Below are 15,758 nucleotides of genomic sequence, written 5' to 3' on the forward strand. Positions count from 1 at the left end.
GTACATGCGTGAGTTCTGTTTTTAAGCAGGTTTTAATAATTCACTTAATGCAATTCATCTAGATAGACGTTGGATTCTACATGAGCATTAGGGTTTTGGCTCTAAGTTTTGACATCCATTTGTGAGGCATTATTGACGCATGTGAAACGCAGCATTTGAATTTCGAACTTGAAAGGTGAACGTGATGTTTGTTGTTGCTTTAGACGTGTGTGACATTACTTTGGTTTTATTTCGTTAGGCAAGCTGATGTGATTGCATCACAAATTATATATATAATTATAATTACCAATGCCGTAATGGCACTTCATGGTCATTGTATAGAACATTAGGAATGGAGAAGGAGGCACAGAGTCCCAAAAATTTACAAATTCAGATTTTTTCCTTTTTGTTGGCTCCCTCTTCTGGTCACATCTGGATATGTATGGCTAAATTGAGCTAGAGAACTGTAAGGGAAAGAAGGTGCAAAAGATGCTAAGGGAAATCAAGAGACTATAGTTCAGGACACATAAAACCTTCTCTCCTTTCTCTTGTTTGAAAAGGATAATGTAGAAATGACACTGCATTCAATAACACATTCTATCTTTAGTGTTTTTATTTAGATATCAAAATGACCAAATGGAAGAAGCTTGTGTAAATATCGTATATGTAATAAATAGGGATGATCAGGGGCGGACTGACCATTTGGAAACTCGGGCACTGCCCGAGGGCCCGGGGTCAGTAGGGGGCCCCATGAGATGCCCCTGGTACCTTTTTCATAGGCTTTTTTGAGTTTGGGCAAGGACACAGGGGCCCCATGAGTTGTCAGTCCGCCCCTGGGGATGATGGTACCTATGGGACATATTGTGTTTTATTGAACCCATATAACTTTCAGCATGTACAAAGGGGCAACCTAAACTGATGATAAAACTGACCTTAATGTGGAACTTCACCAGAAGTGGAGTCTGATTCCCGGGTGGCTCCTCACCCCCGCGGGCACCACCATTATAGCACCTGTGCAGATTACCCCCAGGCTTCAGGTCCTGACAGAACCCATCATCACATTTGTACATGTGCAAGTGGTTTTCCATTTTGTATGCGCGATGACAGGTAAGGTTGTGGACTTGCTCTGGCACTCCACAAATGAAGTTTAGCTCCATGCCTTTGCTATCACTATCCCTTCCCCACAACCCCCCATTCCCACCTACAAGAATGATAGAAGGTCATTTTCTGGAGGGTAGGGGGGATTTTCTTTTTTTTTTTTACCTAGGCCAGAATGACATGTCCACACCCAACAGCCCCATCACATATCCCAGGTGACTGCCATAGCCCATTCACAGAACTGGGGAGCTGTGGGGCTTCCACGTTATCGGGGTCCAGGCTACCTGAACCTGAAAGAGGCAGGCAGTTAAAGAGGACCAAGAAGGCAGCAGTACTGGATCCGCTGTGTAGCTGACTGTATTTTTAATTCAACCCAGCATAACAGGTATGGGGACAAGGGGAAGTAGGAGGGAGCCAATTTCCCCATTAAACCTGAACTCAAGGCAAAAAAAAATAGATACACATATGAAATGAATATATTTTACCTTCCAAAGTATTTCTGAACATCCACTTCTCAGATTTACACAACCCTGCGACACAGCATTGTCCTATCTAGCAAGAGAGGATACCTAATTTTTCCTCTGCTGCAGCTCAGTAGGTCTCCTCCCCACCCCCCAGCCTGTGACTGGACAGTGAAAGAAAAAGCAGTAGACTGATCAGCTCAACTTACCATCAGTCTGCTCTCTCCAACTATCAGCATTCTCTTTCCACTACAGCGGAACTCTTAGGGGTTTATTTGCTAAAGCTAAGGAGTGCAAAATTTCTGCATAGAAATCAATCAGCTTCTAACCTCGGCTTGTTCAATTAGGCTTTGGCAATAAAGCCTGGAAGCTGATTGGTTTCTATGTAGAAGTGAGGCTGATTTTGCACTCTATAGCTTTAGTAAATAAACCCCCTAGGGTCCCTTTCCCTGTTGACCTCTGCAGTACAGGGACTTCAAGCAGGGATTTATTTGCTTACATTTAAAAAAAATCCATTATTGAATACAGAGCTGCATGTGTGTCTTTAATATCTGCCTGGAGTTCAGCTCTAAACTGCTCTGAGATTGTTCTCAAATCCAAGCCATTTTTTCTATTCGACTTGCTTCTCTATCACCATTTCACTCTTCTACTCTTCGTGCTTTGTTGTTAAATATGTCCTTTAGTGTAAAGAACTGTTACGGGTGGCCAACTTGGTGTGAATTAATTTTTTCATATCAGTCTGCCCCCTACCAGCTGTTGTCCTTTAATATATATGTGTCCACAGGTCAACTAACAGTTATTCCATGCTTATAAATACAGTATATATCTTATTTATTTTGGCGAAGTTGGTATTGGTGTACTTGTCATGGCAGCATTTTCAGGTTAAAAAATGAGTTGTCACTGAATTGATATTCCTAAAAAGTTTGTGTCCATTGCAGTGATACTAACCTTTTATTGTTCCTTACTTTAAAATGCATTTTTGGCCACCTTAGCATGAGTCAATATGTCTTAACAGCTCTCTTTATATTCTAATTGCACACCCTATGTGTGACATGTATCTGATCTTATGTATTCTATAAATAATCTGTACTATTGACTCACCATTGCGACAGCATTTAACCCATGGCCAACCTGGCATGGGTAAGGTTGACATATTGCTCTCCAGTGCTTCTAACCCAAGCCTCCTAATTGTATGCATGTGTATGTTCACAAAGGGGTGTGCCAAACTGCATCAAACAGCTAAATACAATTAACTTGTATATTTTTACTATTTTACCTGCCAACATACTGATATTCTGGGCAGTTAGTCTTATGATTTTCACATATTGCCACACTGCCCAGCCTGAATGATCACTCAACTACTCCATGGTTCAGCTTTACTGCTTCCTGGATCCTCTTTTTACTAGCTGTGCAGAAGTAATGGGGTTGATTTCATTATCCATTCAGTAGGCTGGAGACACAGGAATCTGCATTGCTGCATAGGAATAAAGGAATAACTAAAGGCAAAGTTTTGGATAATGTGGAGAGGAATTAGAACACCTGTCAGGTTTTTATTGCCATCTATTCCACCTTATTCATCCTTTTTACTATTTTCATGGACGGTAAAAGGAAATCTCAAAATTGTGGTTGTCACCAGAACAGAAATAGAGGGAAAATCGTCCAATGAGGACACTCCGTTGACCCTGGTGACAACCAGGGATTCCTTTGCTTTGGAGGGCTTTTCTCTCACTTCCTGTATTGGCTATGGGACTGGAAACCATGGGAAATCTCCCCAATGGGACACAGATGGCGAAACAAACCTGACATATAATTCACCCTTACTCTATCCAAAATGAATAAAAATGTTTTCAGTTCTATTTTTTGTTTTTCAGTGTCAACTGGAATATATATAACTCTACAAGAGATATCAGGAGAGGGTTAAGATTTGAGAAAGTCTGATCTTATTGATTTAGAATAAGCCAAAAGCCAACACTTTTCTGGATTTGAAACCAGGGCTGCAAGAGAAAAAAAAAAGAAATGGTAAATAAATTATATTTGTTGGTGCTACTAACATAAAATGCTGTTATAAAGGAATCTTCAATAGAAGCCCCAGCATAGTAAAATAATCCAAAATTATTAAAGTGTTAATAGTTTATTATTTCTTTGATTCTTGTAGCTCTGATGAAGGAGGCATTTCCTAGATTCTGAAAAGTATTGGCTTTTGGTTTATTGTACATCTATTAAAGGAAACTTTTTCAAATCTGCAGCTTCTACCACTATCTTTTTGGCACTACTTATATACATTTCATTTGGTTACACTGGAGATTCCACTTTTCTCCATAGCAACCTCAAAAGTTATCTCAGTTATACTTACCCAGTATTTGGAACCAGACATGTGAAATTCTAATTCCCACATCATGCTAGCTTCCCTTTGACATTGGAAGATGTCCAGCAGTGCCATCAGCACAGAACTGGTGGAAACCAGTTCACCCATCTACACACACCCATCTACTGTCTGAAGAAGTCTGGCCAGAAGTGGCCTTCATAGAAGATTTGCATCCAAAAAGCGATACTTCCAATGTCACTCAGCTATGTACAAAAGAATAGGAACTGGAGTGCAGAAAATTGACAGCAGGTGCTCTAGATTGATTAGTCAAAATTCAAAATATTTGGCTGTAACAGGAGGCAATTTGTTCACCATGGACCCTGTAATGGTCCTAACTCCTTGACGCTGGGTGTATGCAAATATGCAGCCCCACTATACTGGGCTTTTTTCCATAGGGCCGCATATTTGCATATCTGTCTTTGTGCTGGGAGTGCACCACATGGTGCGCTCCCAGCACAGAGACCATGGTCTCACCGAGAGTCCCAGGTCCCGTACTAATGATTGGGACCCAAAACTCCCAGGTCCGGGTCAACTGATTGCTGTGATAGCCTCTGATTGGCTATCACAGTGATCAACCACTGTGAAGCCCGCCCCTGTGCTTTCTCTCTCTGAATGGAGGAGAGAGATACACTGTATTTCTCTCTCTCCCTTCTTGCAGAAAGAAAAAAAAACAACTGTGTGTAAAAAATAATAATAATAAAAAAATTTAATAAAATGAATATTAAAAATATCTAGATCAAGGTTTGATCTAGGTCAATGCCAGGGTTAGTATTTTGGTCAAGGTCAGGGTCAGTATTTTTCTTGTGGAAGGATTAAAAAAAAAAACTACGGGTACAACAGGTACAAACAACAACTAACATACACATATGAGGCATCGCTGCAAATGTCAGGAGCTGGAGAATTTATGTTGGGTTATTCTTTGGTGGTAGGTGATAGATAGCAGCACCAAGAAATGTACAGCTAAAAATTTTTACTATTTTGGGACAGTTTTCCTTTAATAATAATAAAAAAATCAGGAGATATTCATTACCATTTACCACCAAATGAAAGCCCAATTTGTCCTGAAAAAAACAAGCTATAATACACCTGGATGCACAAAGTAGTAATAATATGTACAATTTTACTAACACATGTCAAAATTGCAAAATTGTGTTTAGGTATTAACATTTGTTTTACTCTTAGGTGTGAAGAGGTTAATGATGTCAGAACCATACACTGCTGGACAATGAGGGAGAAGACGCTGCCGGGACTGGTCTAGCAGTGTGGAGGAGCAGAGGATAGGAGTAAGTAAATCTAATTTTCTCTGCCCCCTAGTCCTACACAAGCACGGACCCCCTGCAATGGAGAATGTTTAAACTTTCTGGAGTTCAGCTTTAAGAACTACCATAAAACAATAATACCATCCTTTAGCTTATTAAAAGTGAATCTGTTGGTTAGCTGTGCTTGAATGTCATTTTCTCAAGCCCCTTTCTACAGTGATCATTGACTTGGCATATGCTCATGTGACCAACACTACAGGGAACACTTAACACCAGAATCTCCAGCAAAGCATTTTTAAAACTTATTTTTGCATTTTTGTACTTAGGAAATCTGTGATAAAAGAAACATGAGTGCTGCCATTTAAGATCTGGTTTTAAAAGGTGCATGCCCCAGGGCTGTCAATCTTGTACAGATATTTCTGTCTAATAGGCCTCTGACAAGGTGTGAGCATGCAGCTAAGCAGAAAAGATTGAAGGTTAATAACTCACTAGGTACTACAGCCAGAATAATGATTGTGTAGCTACCTAATCACAGGTTCTCTTTAAGGGAGCACGTGGTCAGGATAATGGTTCTTTCAGCACAGCACAGCAACGATCTATAGTAATTGATCTGGGCTGGATCTGGAATTCGTGTATACTGTAAAAGGAGACAGTTAAAGCATGAACAAAGTTAATACTGATAACTTAAAGTGAAACTGACATGGCCTAATCAGGTATTGACTTCTGGTCAAGTCAACACTAGACAACACTAAGCCAAAGCCTCTTATTTTGAACTGTCAAACAGCAGATCATCAGTGGCCGGGAGTAGCTCTGCCATTTGGGAGCTCTGCATGGCCTTGGACAGAGGGCCCTATGTACAGACTGGGCCCAGGATCTAAGGTGGCCTCGCAAGGACACTGATGTTGATCTGTAGATTAAAGCAGGTACTTACATGTTACAAAGTGCCTGCACTTCAGCAGTATTGTTAACTTCACTACTTTTAAAGACCTGACATGACCACTTTAATTACATTTCCTTCTGCCATTAACACAGTTCAAGTTACTATAGTGGCTATCAAAAATGTAGACATGTATATATTAGCTATAACAGGCCGATACTTATATCTCTTAATAGGACTAACATGGAGTATACAGTACATAATAGAAACATAGGAGTAAAAAATATTCTACAATCATTTCTTCTTTTCATTTAAAAAAAAAATCACTTTTACTAATATTGATTTACCAATTAACAGATTGAAAGATAACTGTATCCCTTTGAGAATTTTTGAGTAGTGAATGCTTCAGTGCCAGCTTAAAATTCTACATTTAGTGATTCCAAACTTTAAATAAATGATAAGCCGTGTGTATATTGACCAGAGTTGACAGCTATCCACTTACCAATTGTAGGTAGTGGCTCACTCATTTGTGCTGTCAGGAAAGATGACCGAATTAGTTACAATCCGTATCTTCACTGAACATCACTGCTGGGAGGCAGATATTGGCACTGACTGCCTATATGTCTAGCAGAATCCAGCGATTGTACAGTGTCTAGCTGATAGACGATGCAATCACACAGACAGCTGGACTAGAGGCCTCTTTCCTTGAGAATTGTGATTGGGTTATCTGGCTTGCATGAGCACATCTTCTATCCATACACTGCTGGCCTTATGACCCAGCCTTGCATATATCACAGCAAGGGGCAAAATAAAGCTTTTGTAGAGAGAACTACAAAAAAAAAATCTCAGCGTGAACTTTGCAAATAAATTCACATTGCTGAGTTCTTTGTAGGGTAAGCTAAGCCAAATCAGTGCAGAGTGCTGTTGAGGAGAAAGAGTAGAAAGCCTGATAAACTGGTATGCTGTTATTTCATAGTGCTCGAAGATTTAGGAGTGTAGTCAAACATACAGGGATGTTCTGACCACCCTGTAGGACCAGAGTCTGCTGACATGACTGTAAACTTATTTTTTTAAATATTGATGCCTATAAATGGGAAAGGGGGAGGGAAAACCAAATGCTGCAGGTGCTACTCACCTTAAGAAGGGTGGGGGTTAAAAATAATAATCTAAACAGTTTTTTTTTATCTGTGCATTTAGTCAGTCCCCCCCCATGGCTAACAGACATCTGTTGGAGCCTTTGACACAAGGTCATTAACCAATCTGTTCCAAAACATCTGGATCAGGTGACTGTCACCTCAAGTACAGTATATGAAGAGCTTCACAGGGCCATGAAAGATCTATTAATGTTGACTTTTGTGAGTGTTTTAGGCAACCAATTGACTCTATATGTGTGAGCAAAGGTATGAGAATAGAATTATTGAAATAACTATTAACCAAGTTAGTTGTAAATGTTAGGTCATTCTTCAACAGACTAGGACAGTATAGGGATATGTCTATGAAATTCGTACAGAGTGCAGAGAGATGGACGGAAAGAAATTGTAAGCTATATTTCTGTAGTATTTTGCTGCCTATGTATGTACTTTGTTATGTATAAAATAAAAAGGTTATATCTAAAGAGGGCCTCTGTGAATGGGTAGCCTTTACACCAATATCCTCAATAGTATGACTGACTCAATCACCACTTGTCTATGATCCACCAGTAAGCTTTTTCCATATGGTGGTAAAAAAGACAGATTCAGGAAGGTGACCTTTTCTCCCTAGGAACATTTCTAGAACCACATATGTACCACCATTAATAGTTAGAAAGGAAAGCTACAGCTGATCCATTGGTATATCATTCTCAGCATAGAGCAGCAGCTTGCTCATTGCCCTTTTTTTCATAGAGACATCTGTCAAACGATGGCCATACATGTCAACAAATTGTAGACAGATAATTTTTAATTTATCGCATTAGAGGATCAACATTGTCAGCCCATGGAATTTGATAGAACATTTGGACCAGTTGTGTAGGATTTCCCAAAATTGCTTAAATATTGGATGTAAATGTAGGGATGAATTGATCAGAGGTCCACAAGCTCTTTCCAAATAATTAGATCCCTATGGTTGCCGATATTTGCCTACACTTAGACAATTATTACAGAATTAAAATTCATTATAAAGCCAGAAAAAACAATTTAGTCAACGACAGTGAACATGACATTGGAAATGTCAGTCTATCCATATTTTGGTACTTTCATGAGACAACCTTGATGAAAGGCAATAAAAAATATACCTTTTCTTCCCTTTCTGCACACTTTTTTCCCATAAACTACTGGGTCAATGACTGCAAACTCAAGGACAGCAAGTCTATTCTGCGCTGCCTTCACCGCTCATACACTTGAACCACATCAATCAAACAATAGCTTCATTTTTTTTCCCTGCCGCAAAACAAAACACATTCTGAGAGAATAAGAATTCTAAATATAAATTGGCCCACATCTGCAAAATGAATACCTTGCACAAGCAGCCTGTGTCATGCTGGAAAATGAATATGTAGTGACCTTTCCAATGGCATGCTTCCCATTATGCTCAACTATTAGAAAACACGTTTCCTTTTTAATAATGAGGTAGGCTCCTACTTTCAAAATATATATTCAAGGATTCTGTTTGTTTATGCATGGTGTTCATGTATATAATTATAGTAATGTAATTATTGGTTTATGCATGGATGGAGCGAGATAGATAGATAGATAGATAGATAGATAGATAGATACAGTCATGGCCGAAATTGTTGGCACCCTTGATATTTTTCCTGAAAATCAAGTATTTCACACAAAAAAGGTATTGCATTAACACATGTTTTGCTATACACATGTTTATTCCCTTTGTATGTATTGGAACAAATATAAAACAGAGGCAGAAAAGCAAATATGACATAATGTCACACAAAACCCCAAAAATGGGCTGGACAAAAGTATTGGCACCCTTAACTTAATATTTGGTTGCACACCCTTTGGAAAACATAACTGAAATCAGTCGCTTCCTATAACCATCAATAAGCTTCTGACACCTCTCACCCGGAATTTTGGACCACTCTTCCTTTGCAAACAGCTCCAGGTCTCTCTTATTGGAAGGACACCTTTTCCCAACAGCAATTTTAAGATCTCTCCACAGGTGTTCAATGGGATTTAGATCTGGGCTCATTGCTGGCCACTTCAGAACTCTCCAGCGCTTCTTTGCCATCCATTTCTGAGTGCTTTTTGACGTATGTTTGGGGTCATTGTCCTGCTGGAAGACCCAGGATCTTGGACGCAAACCCAGCTTTCTGACACTGGGCCCTACAGTGCGACCCAAAATCCTTTGGTAATCCTCAGATTTCATGATGCCTTGCACACAGTCAAGGCACCCAGTGCCAGAGGCAGCAAAACAACCCCAAAACATCATTGAACCTCCACCATATTTTACCGTAGGTACTGTGTTTTGTTCTTTGTAGGCCTCATTCCGTTTTCGGTAAACAGTAGAATGATGTGCTTTACCGAAAAGCTCTATCTTGGTCTCATCTGTCCACAAGACGTTTTCCCAGAAGGCTTTTGGCTTACTCAAGTACATTTTGGCAAACTGTAGTCTTGCTTTTTTATGTCTCTGTGTCAGCAGTGGGGTCCTCCTGGGTCTCCTGCCATAGCGTTTCATTTCATTTAAATGTCGACGGATAGTTCGCGCTGACACTGATGCTCCCTGAGTCTGCAGGACAGCTTGAATGTCTTTGGAACATGTTTGGGGCTGCTTATCCACCATCCGGACTATTCTGCGTTGCAATCTTTCATCAATTTTCCTCATCCGTCCACGACCAGGGAGATTAGCTACAGTGCCATGGGTTGCAAACTTCTTGATAATGTTGCGCACTGTGGACAAAGGCAAATCTAGTTCTCTGGAGATGGACTTGTAACCTTGAGATTGTTGATATTTTGCCACAATTTTGGTTCTCAGGTCCTCAGACAGTTCTCGTCTCCTCTTTCTGTTGTCCATGCTTAGTGTGGCACAGACAGACACACAATGCAAAGGTTAAGTGAACGTCTCTCCTTTTTATCTGCTTTCAGGTGTGATTTCTATATTGCCCACACCTGTTACTTGCCCCAGGTGAGTTTACAGGAGCATCACATGCTTGTAACATTCTTATTTATCCGCAGTTGTGAAAGGGTGCCAATACTTTTGTCCAGCCCATTTTTGGAGGTTTGTGTGACATTATGTCGAATTTGCTTTCTTTCCTCCCTTTTTTTGTTTTGTCCCAATACACACAAAGGGAATAAACATGTGTATAGCAAAACATGTGTTAATGCAATACGTTTCGTGAGAAATACATGATTTCCTGGAGAAATATCAAGGGTGCCAACAATTTCGGCCATGACTGTAGATAGATAGATAGATAGATAGATTCATAGATAGATAGATTCATAGATAGATAGATTCATAGATAGATAGATAGATAGATAGATAGATAGATACTGTAGATAGATAGAGTTCACAAATGCACATGCTCATTATTAGTATTACATATATTTTTATATAAGATTTAGCCATGCCTATTTTAATGTGGTGTGCTAGATAATAGCTTTAATATATAAATATTATCATGATATAAATATACCTAATATGCCTATACGTGTGTGTTTGTATATATATATATATATATATATATATATATATATATATATATATGTAAAATGTTAATGCGCAAAGTTTCATGTAAGTTTTTTTAATAATCCACAAAAAAACTAAATATTTTATTTACATTCATACTATTAGTGTATTTTTTTGTGTGTATCACTCATGCACATTCTATGCACTATAGTGTACATGGCTGCCCTGCACAAATGTTAAATATTTGAAAATGCAAATACATGACTTTATTGTGATGGACACAAATTGCCTGCAACTCTGATCTACCTACAGTCTAAAGAACATATTCAAATATTGACTTACACATTCAGAAGCTAGCCTTAAAAATATTAATTATGTTTAATCAGCCTGTTAACTGAAGCCATTAATCTATCACTACGCCGATCTGATTTAATTATGAAATCTAGCAAGCTAACATGTGTGCTTATGACATAATCTGTCATAATCAGTGTTTGTACCTGAGACAATCAAAGTGTGCACAGTGTCTATAACTTTGTCCTTATTACATTGTACAAAATATCACAAAAAGTTGCTAAGATACTGCTTGATTATAAATTGGAAAAGACGTACTTAGAGGACTCCAGCTGACACACTGTAACTAAATGGACACCTTGAGTCTTAAGGATGGGGATGCTTGTTCACTGTAAGGGCTAGTGACTTAGTTGACAATGTATTTTTATGCCGCTTTTAAAACTGTATTAATATAATTACACATAGATGAAATCCAGTATTCTACTTAGAGTATATCTAGTTCATTGTGGGCTTTTATATGTTGGTCCCCTTTAGAGAAAATGGAAGAAAATGTTGGAGAGATGAGTGGAGAGGGTGAGAGAAAGAGAGAGAGGATAATGGGGGAGATAGAGAGGAAGATACAAGAGGAAGAGAGGAAAAGAGAATGATAGACCAATAAAATGAGAAAGGAAGAGACAAAGGGATACATAACATGGGAAGAGGAAGTAAAAGAGGGAGATTATAGAGGTAAAAATAAGATGCAAGTAGAGGTAACACTAGGGGAATGATAGAAAGGTTAGAAAAAGAAAGGCAGAGAGAGATGAAGGAAGAGTGAGATAAGAGAAAAATAAAGAGTGAGAGAAGAGAAAATAAAATTGGAAATAGGACAGAAAAGAAGCAAAAGAGAGAGCATTGGAGAGAGATAAGGAGATAAGAAAGGCAGAGAGGGTCAAAAGACAGAAGTAGCAAGACAGATAAGTAGAGTGAGAACCAAGAAGAAGGAGGGGTGCAGAAGAGAGTAGAGGGTAAGAGTGTCAGTGTAAGAGGGGACAGAAGGGAGCACTGAATCCATATGATTATACTAATATTATGGGGGGTATAGCTGTATTTGAATGAGGTTTCTGGATTCTTAGGGTTGGCAGCTTCTCCAAAGAACTTCCACTGTCTCCTTCATTTGTAACTGAGGGAATCTGAGATTTTATTCTGAAGGAAAATTAAAAACTTTATCACAAAGCCAACTTGTTCCGGGGGTCAGAGAACACCCCCTTCACCAGGGCTTTAAATTAAAGGCAATATACACTGGACTCATACAAAATAGGGTTTTTTTTAACCAAACTGTTCAAAAGCAGGTATATCATCAGCTGGTTGGGGGGGGGGGGGCAGAGAGGAAGCTGGGGAGGAAGGGGCAGAAGGAAGCAGAGAAAAAAAGAGCCAATGTGAGAGGGCGACCAAAAGGAAGGGAAGGGATGAACGGGAATAGATAGAGAAAGAATGCCAATAAATGTGGGGGAGGTCAGAACGGTAAGGGGGTTGGCAAAGGGGAGCAGAGAGAAAAAGTGTTTTTTGTAAGAGGGGGCCAGAAGAGAACACAGCCACAGTGAGATGGGGACAGAAGAGATATGAGAGAGAAGTGTGAAAGAAGGACAAAAAAGATAGAAGACAAAAGGATAAAAAGAGTGCCAATATGAAAGGGTGGCAGACATGAAGATGGGCAAATCTGATAAAGTGAGAAAAAGAAACAGATCAAACTTTTGTTTTTTTATTACCTGCCTATGGGAAGTAATTGAGTGTAGGCACTAGACAGCAATGGACCACTTTCAGCACTACCTAGTGGTCAGCGACCAGTCCTTCTCAATCTACCATACTGTATGCTCTTCCTGCTAACCTGGCAGTACTTACTCCATTACAATAGATATCAAAGCCAACAGATATAATCTCCTCATCCAGCAGCTGTTCTGAGCACTTCATCTACCTCTATAGACTAGAGTGCAAAATCAGAACACAATGAACAGTACTCTGCTGACCTGAGAGAGCATGCCTCACCATCTGATTCCCTTTTATCCAGCTGACTCAATAGCTGAGCAGACCTGTCACCTTGCAACGCAGCCACAGATACAGTTGATCTATAAAGGGATAATGAAAGTGATCCTAGAGGCACTTTCCCTGTGAGCGCAGAGAATCGGTCAGCTGCCCTGGAAGCAGCGCGTCCATTTCATCAGCCTAGGGACTGTGCAGCTGGTCCCAGCACCTGAGGATGCAACCTCCAGCCCAAGTTAAAGGGGCATCACCATGTCTACTGCAAAACTTATATGGGTTAAATAAATCCTATTCCACAGTAAATCTTGGTGTATTTGCCACATGCATTATCCCAACTTCAGTGCAAAGCTCCTTAATTGCACACCACTGCTAGCTATATACATATAAAAATGTAAAGTGCAGACAAGCTAAATTAATAAAGCAGATCAATAGGGAATAATGATGTTGTGTAGTAAACCATAGCAACCAAGCAGGCTTAACACTACACAAAAAGATGCTTTATGAGGGGTTTGAGCACCTTGCTGTATGAAATAAGTGCACCAGGGCAACAAGCACTCAGTAATGAGGGCAACACAGATCAAGCAGATTGTGAGCATAAAAAGCTTGACAGTGACTTAAATATCTATCTGCTATGGAATATAGATGCTTTCCATTATTCTAGGGAAGCAATTTAAGGGCATGGAAGGCAGTTACACATATAAAGGACCTTTACAAAGCTTGTGCCCTGCGTTGCAGTGCTAGGGTCTTCAATTTGAACCCCAACCAGGACACTATCTGCATGGAGTTTGCATGATCTCCCTGTGCTTGTGCTTCCTCCTACACTCCAAAGACATGCTTGTAGGTTAATTGGCTCCTGTCTAAATTAGCTATAGTATGTGTATATATGCATGTGAGATAGGGATCTTAGACTGTAAGCTCCTTGAAGGCAGGGACTCATTTAAATGTACAATATGTATGTATAGCTCTACGAAAACTGTTGGTGCAATATAAATACCTTTAATAAATAAAAATAAATGTTTCCAAAAAAAAAAAATCGACCTCGGCACACACAAATCTATTTATCTATACATAAACATCTTGGCCACACTTCATTGCCATACTGCTTTGGCAGACTGTAACTATACAATGAATTATACCCCTATGGCTATAAACACTGGGGTAGGTTTTTGATTACTCATTACTGAGAGACGAAACCTCCTCTATATACAGAACCGGTCCAGTTGACTGTGACTAAGTACGAGCTGCTTCTATAGAAGTGAACGAGTTAAGTGCATTATACAAGCATAGAAACATGCAAAACTTATCTTAACTCATTACAGACTTTCTATAGATGGTATATGGATGCATTATTATACACAAGAGCATTTTTGGGGTCCTAAGAAAGCAGGGGCACACAGATTAATATGTTGAAGGACCAATATGATGACCACTCTGGATCAAATTTAAGACGAATATACTCTTAACTAAAATATGAGTTGATCTAAAAACTATACATGATGGCAACATAAATAACATAGATGGAAAAGTAGATAAATTGTTTAAGAAATGGTATAATGCATAGAATGTTTCTTCTCCATATCTTAAAGGAGACCTGGAGCACTTAGTAGAAGACCTGACCCCCCCCCCCCCCCCAAAAAAAAAAAAAAAAAATAAGAATTGATCTAAACACTGGACATGATGGCAACATAAATAACAGATGGAACGGAAAGGAGATACAATGTCTCAGAACGGAATAATGCATAGAATATATCATCCCCATATATCAAAGGAGACCTGGAGCTCTCAGTAGAAGACCCCCCCCCCCCCCCAAAAAAAAAAAAAAGAATTGATCTAAACACTGTGCATGATGGCAACATAAATAACAGATAGATTGAAAAGTAGATATATTGTCTCAAAACGGTATAAAGCATAGAATATATCATCTCCATATGTCAAAGGAGACCTGGAGCTCTCAGTAGAAGACCTAAGGCAGGTGCCCTGGTGTCAGGGTCTAGCAACACCCCTGCAGATCCCCAAAACTCACCAATGAAGGGGTTGAGCTCCGCTCCTCATCCCTAACAAAGGCAGCCTTCAGCCATGCAGCCGTCCAGCTATCAGTCTCGTTCAGCGGAGCTGTCCAGCGGCCAGATGGTGCTGAAATTCATTTGCCGGCTCTGATTCTCCTGAAGCCAACCGGGGTGTCCATGCTGTAGGTGGATCAGAAAGTTGGATTCATCCAAAGTGGCCAGAGCCTGTCCATTCCCCAAGACTGATGATGAAAAAAGTAGAAGTGATAGAAGTGTGTAGCCCAGGTGCAGCATGCACTGACTATGGGAGGCTCAGGCAGCAGTGCTGACAAGTTAAATGATGATCACCAAGAACTACAGTAGGCAGGTGTGAACTAGTTTTCTGTGCTGTAAGAGAAGGATCCTTGCAGTGAAGTGGTCACAGTCCTCAATGTGTGGTGCAGAATAGCAGCTGCCCCTGTGCTCCTGGAGCAGAGATGTCAGTTACCAGCAGCAGAGAGAGCCACAGACAGATGCTTTGCTTTGAATCCAGAGTGACACTAACAAGGCTGCTGTGCACATAGGAATGATTGGACTAGACAAAGATCAGTCTGCTGTTAGGGCTCCTCCTTGCAGCCTCATGCCCTCCCTTTCTACACAGTGTCATGTTCCCCCTTTCACTATCTCAGGCTCAGATACAACCTCTTGCCAGTGCTGCTCTGACTCTGAGCTGGAATGCATGCTCCTGAGGATGCAAACCCTTTGTACCAAATACTCCATCATGAGGATACCACAGACTATTGCTGGAGG

At 39.9% G+C, this 15,758-nt stretch overlaps 1 protein-coding gene across 1 annotated transcript in view; it reads right to left on the bottom strand.

Annotated features, from left to right (window-relative positions):
- TAFA4 (TAFA chemokine like family member 4) overlaps positions 1-15,502 on the bottom strand; it is a 349,783-nt gene extending 334,281 nt beyond the window's left edge. The window contains exon 1 of the mRNA XM_089676019.1: positions 14,987-15,502. The gene's annotated coding sequence lies outside the window, so the exon portion shown is untranslated. The remainder of the gene's footprint in view (positions 1-14,986) is intronic.
- Positions 15,503-15,758: the final 256 nt, after the last annotated feature.

Source organism: Staurois parvus, unplaced genomic scaffold (assembly GCF_062004578.1).
Source record: "Staurois parvus isolate SC_StPar_1 unplaced genomic scaffold, SC_StPar_1.0 ptg000162l, whole genome shotgun sequence".
Taxonomy (NCBI): Eukaryota; Metazoa; Chordata; class Amphibia; order Anura; family Ranidae; genus Staurois; species Staurois parvus.